The sequence below is a fragment of the Schistocerca serialis genome, chromosome 4 (genome assembly GCF_023864345.2).
Source record: "Schistocerca serialis cubense isolate TAMUIC-IGC-003099 chromosome 4, iqSchSeri2.2, whole genome shotgun sequence".
In the NCBI taxonomy this organism is placed as follows: Eukaryota; Metazoa; Arthropoda; class Insecta; order Orthoptera; family Acrididae; genus Schistocerca; species Schistocerca serialis.
The window spans coordinates 791,781,317-791,788,786 of NC_064641.1; the positions used below are offsets into that span (position 1 = coordinate 791,781,317).

General features: G+C 45.6%; 1 pseudogene; it reads left to right on the top strand.

Annotated features, from left to right (window-relative positions):
• The first annotated feature begins 6,753 nt into the window (after positions 1 to 6,753).
• Positions 6,754 to 6,871, top strand: LOC126476287 (5S ribosomal RNA; annotated as a pseudogene).
• The last annotated feature ends 599 nt before the right edge of the window (positions 6,872 to 7,470 follow it).

The window sequence follows — 7,470 nt, forward strand, 5'->3', positions numbered from 1 at the left end:
GTCTACGTCTCCGGTTTACCTGCGAACGTGTGTGCACCTCGGCTAATGGGGTGCAAGGAATGAAAGAAGAACCCTTAAGGAAAAAAGACAAAAGAAAATTTTACTGTGAACTAAAAACAAAACAAAAACCTGGCCGTTCGAAAGTGCACGTCTTCTCACATCTGCGAAATGAGAATCTGCTCCTGGATAATAACGTTCAGTGCCATGTTCCTCCACTCTGCATATGATAACCTGCTTGGATTCTCCTTGGCACGCTGTCGACAAGTTAGTCGAGGCGTTGCTGCTGAATCCTGTCTCTCCAACTGCAGTCCTCCTGAGATCGTCCAGTATACTCGGAGGGCTCCTGCTGAAAAGAACTGAAACTTTCAACTGGTCACAAGCTTGGCCAGCCAGGTTCGCTTCAGCAGCTACCGCGTTCCATTCCATGCAGTTGATACCTGCGTCCAGAATGTAGGGCTTCACTATATGGGCGCTGTGCCATCGTGCATTTTTTTGTGTTCCGAGAGAAAAATAGAAGGACACCTTACAGAAAACAGATCATCTTACCTTTTAGTACACAGATACAAGCTGAAAGTATTTCCAAGTACGGAACGTCGTGTAAATCTCAATGAAGCAGAAATAAAAATCAGAATTGATGCATGACAATGGTACTCTATTCCTGGCTGTACTCCAAGGCAAATACCTCATTAGTTACTTCTATGTCTAACTCTGACCTCATGCCGAAATTTTTACAAAGGTACAGACGGTGTTTAGAAAGGATAGATTGCATGCAACCGGTGGTGGAGTGTTCGTCGCTGTTAGTAGTAGTTTATCCTGTAGTGAAGTAGAAGTGGATAGTTCCTCTGAATTATTATGGGTGGAGGTTACACTAAACAACCGAACTAGGTTAATAATTGGCTCCTTTTACCGACCTCCCGACTCAGCAGCATTAGTGGCAGAACAACTGAGAGAAAATTTGGAATACATTTCACATAAATTTTCTCAGCATGTTATAGTCTTAGGTGGAGATTTCAATTTACCAGATATAGACTGGGACACTCAGATGTTTAGGACGGGTGGTAGGGACAGAGCATCGAGTGACATTATACTGAGTGCACTATCCGAAAATTACCTCGAGCAATTAAACAGAGAACCGACTCGTGGAGATACCATCTTGGACCTACTGATAACAAACAGACCCGAACTTTTCGGCTCTGTATGTACAGAACAGGGAATCAGTGATCATAAGGCCGTTGCAGCATCCCTGAATATGGAAGTTAATAGGAATATAAAAAAAGGGAGGAAGGTTTATCTGTTTAGCAAGAGTAATAGAAGGCAGATTTCAGACTACCTAACAGATCAAAACGAAAATTTCTGTTCCGACACTGACAATGTTGAGTGTTTATGGAAAAAGTTCAAGTCAATCGTAAAATGCGTTTTAGACAGGTACGTGCCGAGTAAAACTGTGAGGGACGGGAAAAACCCACCGTGGTACAACAACAAAGTTAGGAAACTACTGCGAAAGCAGAGAGAGCTCCACTCCAAGTTTAAAAGCAGCCAAAACCTCTCAGACAAACAGAAGCTAAACGATGTCAACGTTAGCGTAAGGAGGGCTATGCGTGAAGCGTTCATTGAATTCGAAAGTAAAATTCTATGTACCGACTTGACAGAAAATCCTAGGAAGTTCTGGTCTTACGTCAAATCAGTAAGCGGCTCGAAACAGCATATCCAGACACTACGGGATGATGATGGCATTGAAACAGAGGATGACACGCGTAAAGCTGAAATATTAAACACCTTTTTCCAAAGCTGTTTCACAGAGGAAGACCGCACTGCAGTTCCTTCTCTAAATCCTCGCACAAACGAAAAAATGGCTGACATCGAAATAAGTGTCCAAGGAATAGAAAAGCAACTGGAATCACTCAATAGAGGAAAGTCCACTGGACCTCACGGGATACCAATTCGATTCTACACAGAGTACGCGAAAGAACTTGCCCCCCTTCTAACAGCCGTGTACCGCAAGTCTCTAGAGGAACGGAGGGTTCCAAATGATTGGAAAAGAGCACAGATAGTCCCAGTCTTCAAGAAGGGTGGTCGAGCAGATGCGCAAAACTATAGACCTATATCTCTGACGTCGATCTGTTGCAGAATTTTAGAACATGTTTTTTGCTCGAGTATCATGTCGTTTTTGGAAACCCAGAATCTACTATGTAGGAATCAACATGGATTCCGGAAACAGCGATCGTGTGAGACCCAACTCGCTTTATTTGTTCATGAGACCCAGAAAATATTAGATACAGGCTCCCAGGTAGATGCTATTTTTCTTCACTTCCGGAAGTCGTTCGATACAGTTCCGCACTGTCGCCTGATAAAGTAAGAGCCTACGGAATATCAGACCAGCTGTGTGGCTGGATTGAAGAGTTTTTAGCAAACAGAACACAGCATGTTGTTATCAATGGAGAGACGTCTACAGACGTTAAAGTAACCTCTGGCGTGCCACAGGGGAGTGTTATGGGACCATTGCTTTTCACAATATATATAAATGACATAGTAGATAGTGTCGGAAGTTCCATGCGGCTTTTCGCGGATGATGCTGTAGTATACAGAGAAGTTGCAGCATTAGAAAATTGTAGCGAAATGCAGGAAGATCTGCAGCGGATAGGCACTTGGTGCAGGGAGTGGCAACTGACCCTTGACATAGACAAATGTAATGTATTGCGAATACATAGAAAGAAGGATCCTTTATTGTATGATTATATGATAGCGGAACAAACACTGGTAGCAGTTACTTCTGTAAAATATCTGGGAGTATGCGTGCGGAACGATTTGAAGTGGAATGATCATATAAAATTAATTGTTGGTAAGGCGGATACCAGGTTGAGATTCATTGGGAGAGTGCTTAGAAAATGTAGTCCATCAACAAAGGAGGTGGCTTACAAAACACTCGTTCGACCTATACTTGAGTATTGCTCATCAGTGTGGGATCCGTACCAGATCGGTCTTACGGAGGAGATAGAGAAGATCCAAAGAAGAGCGGCGCGTTTCGTCACAGGGTTATTTGGTAACCGTGATAGCGTTACGGAGATGTTTAATAAACTCAAGTGGCAGACTCTGCAAGAGAGGCGCTCTGCATCGCGGTGTAGCTTGCTGTCCAGGTTTCGAGAGGGTGCGTTTCTGGATGAGGTATCGAATATACTGCTTCCCCCTACTTATACCTCCAGAGGAGATCACGAATGTAAAATTAGAGAGATTAGAGCGCGCACGGAGGCTTTCAGACAGTCGTTCTTCCCGCGAACCATACGCGACTGGAACAGGAAAGGGAGGTAATGACAGTGGCACGTAAAGTGCCCTCCGCCACACACCGTTGGGTGGCTTGCGGAGTATCAATGTAGATGTAGATGTAGATATAAGTCGGCTGCTCTCGTGAGCAGCGGCGGCACGGCGAGGCTAACAAATTTTCTAATTCCGAGACCGGGCGACACATGGTTATAGTCTCCTTACTACCCCAGACCTGTTCCCCCCTGCGTCACTAACGACCCGTAATTAAATTGTTTACAAAGGTCGCTTTCTCGGACCATTCCATACTAGGAAACATTCCAGAACATCTCCTCTGACTTCTAGTTGTGTTTGGCGTGGCTGCAGTCATGTATGCAGTCCAAGCACCATTTATTTGTATGTACAAATCCTGTTTGTCGCTCGGCTCCGGGATGTTGGCAGCATGGACAAGCTTGTTCAAACGATGTCGCAACGCTCTGGCTAGTTCTGGCTGTCAGCTCTTAGCTGCGGCCTCGCAACAGTCTCTGAGTTTGATACTTCGTATCGCTTATGTGATCGCGGTTTGCTGCACATTCTCTTCTTGAATGATAAATGCAAAATATTTCTTGTAGGACTGCAAAGTAGATTAGAAAGTACTGTCCCGATACTGCACAGCCCTCAAATTTATCTCTGACACGATCAGTCGTCCTACGTCTCTGCATAATACCAGTCCAAAATATGACTGAATCTGTGGAACTGCAAGCCTGAGGCGAGCATTGGTTGCTGGTAGACTCTCTATTATTCTACGACGATCATCCGGCATCAGATAAATCTTGCACTCAGCGGTCAAGAGAAAACTTTCCCACACTTTTCCCGCACAATGGTACTGATGGTGTCGCTATACGTGGCCCAAAAAGGAAACTTACAGTCCTGTAGAATTCTCCTCAGCGAACGAGGAGCCATAATTTCTAGGTGTGAGTCTACAACTGATGTTTTTGATCGTGGAAGACTAAAACGACGCAGATATTCAATCTCTTGTGCCTGATGTCAGTGTTTGAATATTTGAATAACATCGCCAGTTCCACAGGAAACTTCTCGTGCCGACAATCCTTCTTGAGGTAAAGTAACAATGCGACAAGATCAAATTTGAAATGACCGTAGTATGTTCACAGATTGGCAATGTAGATAAGGCGCGTTGTTCTGTTTTCATAATTATGGATACAGCGCGCTCTACTGCACTAAGCATATAGGTTAATTTTTCCCTCCGTTACGCAGACTATACACAGCAATTTCCCATGATCAAAAGAGTATTGAGAAAGACGTTTCCCATTTCTAAAAAAGTGTGAAATACGCAATTCGTAACAGTAGTTTACCTTGTTACATCTTTTTCTTCTCTTTCTGCTTCCAGTTCAGAATTAGGCCTTTAGGCCTTATAATCTGTTTCGGGCTCGCCATCTCTTCCTCGGCCAATGTCCTTAACGGTGTGAAGAGATTTGTGAGTGTAAATGAGGCTGACGCTAGCTAACCTCCTGGTAGGATCACTCATGCCAGTTTGGTCAGTAACAGAGAGACCGGACAGTAACCACACGAGCTCTTACCGAAGTCTGACACTGCTCACACCTACTTATTTCAGACTTCTCCGGTTTTCTTTCCTATCGGCCTCTTGTGTTAACTCTTGCTTTTTAGACTCCGACGGTATTAGGTTACGAGGCCTGCGGGTATCTTTCATTTTCATTATCTAGCTTTATCTTCCATGGGAAAGGCTTGCCTTGATAGGCATGTTTTCGTTCTTAAAATGGTTCAAATGGCTCTGAGCACTATGGGACTCAACATCTCAGGTCATAAGTCCCCTAGAACGTAGAACTACTTAAACCTAACTAACCTAAGGACATCACACACACCCATGCCCGAGGCAGGATTCGAACCTGCGACCGTAGCAGTCCCGCGGTTCCGGACTGCAGCGCCAGAACCGCTAGACCACCGCGGCCGGCTTTCGTTCTTACCCCAGAATGTTGTCGGTTCTGTAAATTTTGCCTTGGACACTGAGTCATTACGTGGTGGGCTTAGAATTTTATCTCCAGTTCTACTACATTATTCTCCCTATTCCTCAAAGGACTCCCGTTTTTTAACCACTAGGACGAGCTAGATATGTGGTAAAGAAATTCACTGCGCACTTCCCCAGGATGACTGGAAGTGAATCAGCTGGTGTGGTGCTGAGAAGCACTTCACTTTGCGCAAGCCACGAAGTTCCTTCATGTCGTGTGCAGCAGGGCTGAAGTGACCATAGCCTTGGTGAAACTGATACTTGATACCGGATAGTAATAATAACCATAGACACTTGTCTTTCCTTGGTCATGCTTTTACCAGGTGAGCTATCCAAGCAGGCCCCATGGTCGAATTAATAAATCCAAGATAACAGGACAGCTTCCAAACAGCTGCAAAAAGGAAGAATGAAGATTAGAATTTAACGTCCCGTCGGCAGCACGGTGATTAGAGGCGGAGCACGAGCTCTAATTGCGAAAGGATGGAGAAGGAAATGGGCCGCGCAATTTTCAAAGGAATCGTTCCGATTTTTGCCTGGAGCGGTTTAGGGAAATCACAGAATACCTAAATCTGGACGGCCGGAGGTGGATTTGAACAGTAGTCCTCACGAATTTGAGTCCAGTGTGCTAACCACTGCACTACCTCTATCGGTCTGAGCAGTTTAGAAAATAGATCAACTGTTTGTTTCAGTTTGTTTGTCGGGCTTCCAGGTGTACCTGAGTATCTCAGTCGGTAAGAAGACTGACTCGAAAGGATCATCCACTCTGTACTCCGTGTTTAGTTCACAAGTTTGACGTCTCAGTCAGTTTCGTGTTTATCTTGATTTCCATAAAGACCAACTAAATACCTGTACATTTTCTTAGAGCATGTAACTGCAAAATGCTCTTCCAGTCTTATCCAAATATCATTGTTTCCTCACTGATGAGTTTGACAATGACAGTGAAGGAGAAGATTCATGTAGCTCTTTTTCCAGCTGTCGGTGCCTACACTAAAATACCAAGAAGCTTCTGTTGTCTTCACGTCGGTGAAGTAAATCAGTCGTACCTCTATCTTAATCGATTTACTGCTTCCGAGAAGTTATAAGCAGAGTACCCTGTTTATCAAAACTCATTTTGGGGGCGTAGTTTATGTGTTAGAGGTCAGATTTCCTTGTCAGTTATCGCAAGTATAAGCGACGAGGTCGTGAAGCTTCAGCGAAGCCCTAGAGAAGACCCTGGTACACAATCTTTGGACTAATAATTTGGTGGGCATCTTCCAGTGATATATGTATCTACTTCAGCCACGTATAGGTTGTAACAAAACGATACCAACAAACTTCGAGGAAAACTGTAGCTGGTTTCTTGAGCAAAAAAGTGGAAATACGAACGTCAGCCAACGACGTTAGAGAGCGCTGAACACAAAGAGGCGAATGCCAGCCTGGGTTTGTGCACTGACGGACTGCAAACAATGTTTCTGAGACAGGCATGGATGCGCGGAGTCAACGGTTTTGCGGCAGTGAATACACCGGTTTCCGTCAGATCACCGAAGTTAAGCGCTGTCGGGCGTGGCCGGCACTTGGATGGGTGACCATCTGGGCCGCCATGTGCTGTTGCCATTTTTCGCCATTTTTCGGGGTGCACTCAGCTTCTTGAAGCCAATTGAGTAGCTACTCGACCGAATGCTAGCGGCTCCGCTCAAAGAAAACCATCATAATGGCCGGGAGAGCGGTGTGCTGACCACACGCCCCTCCTATCCACATTCTCAACTGCGAATGTCACGGCGGCCGGATGGTCCCGGCGGGCCACATGTGGCCTGATGACGGAGCGCGAGCGCATGGATGCGCGCGACACCATCTAACGGCCTGACCGCTGTCACGCCAGTTATGAGAAGTTCCGCTTATGATACGTAGGCATAGAAACTTCACGTTTGCTACTGACGGGGTGGCCTAGCAACAGGTTATAGTGTGCCTTTCCGTTGTACCACTGTTTATTCTGGTATGGCTAGTACTGGAAATGGAAAAAAGAACACATTGACACCGGTGTGTCAGACCCACCATACTTGCTCCGGACACTGCGAGAGGGCTGTACAAGCAATGATCACACGCACGGCACAGCGGACACACCAGGAACCGCGGTGTTGGCCGTCGAATGGCGCTAGCTGCGCAGCATTTGTGCACCGCCGCCGTCAGTGTCAGCCAGTTTGCCGTGGCATACG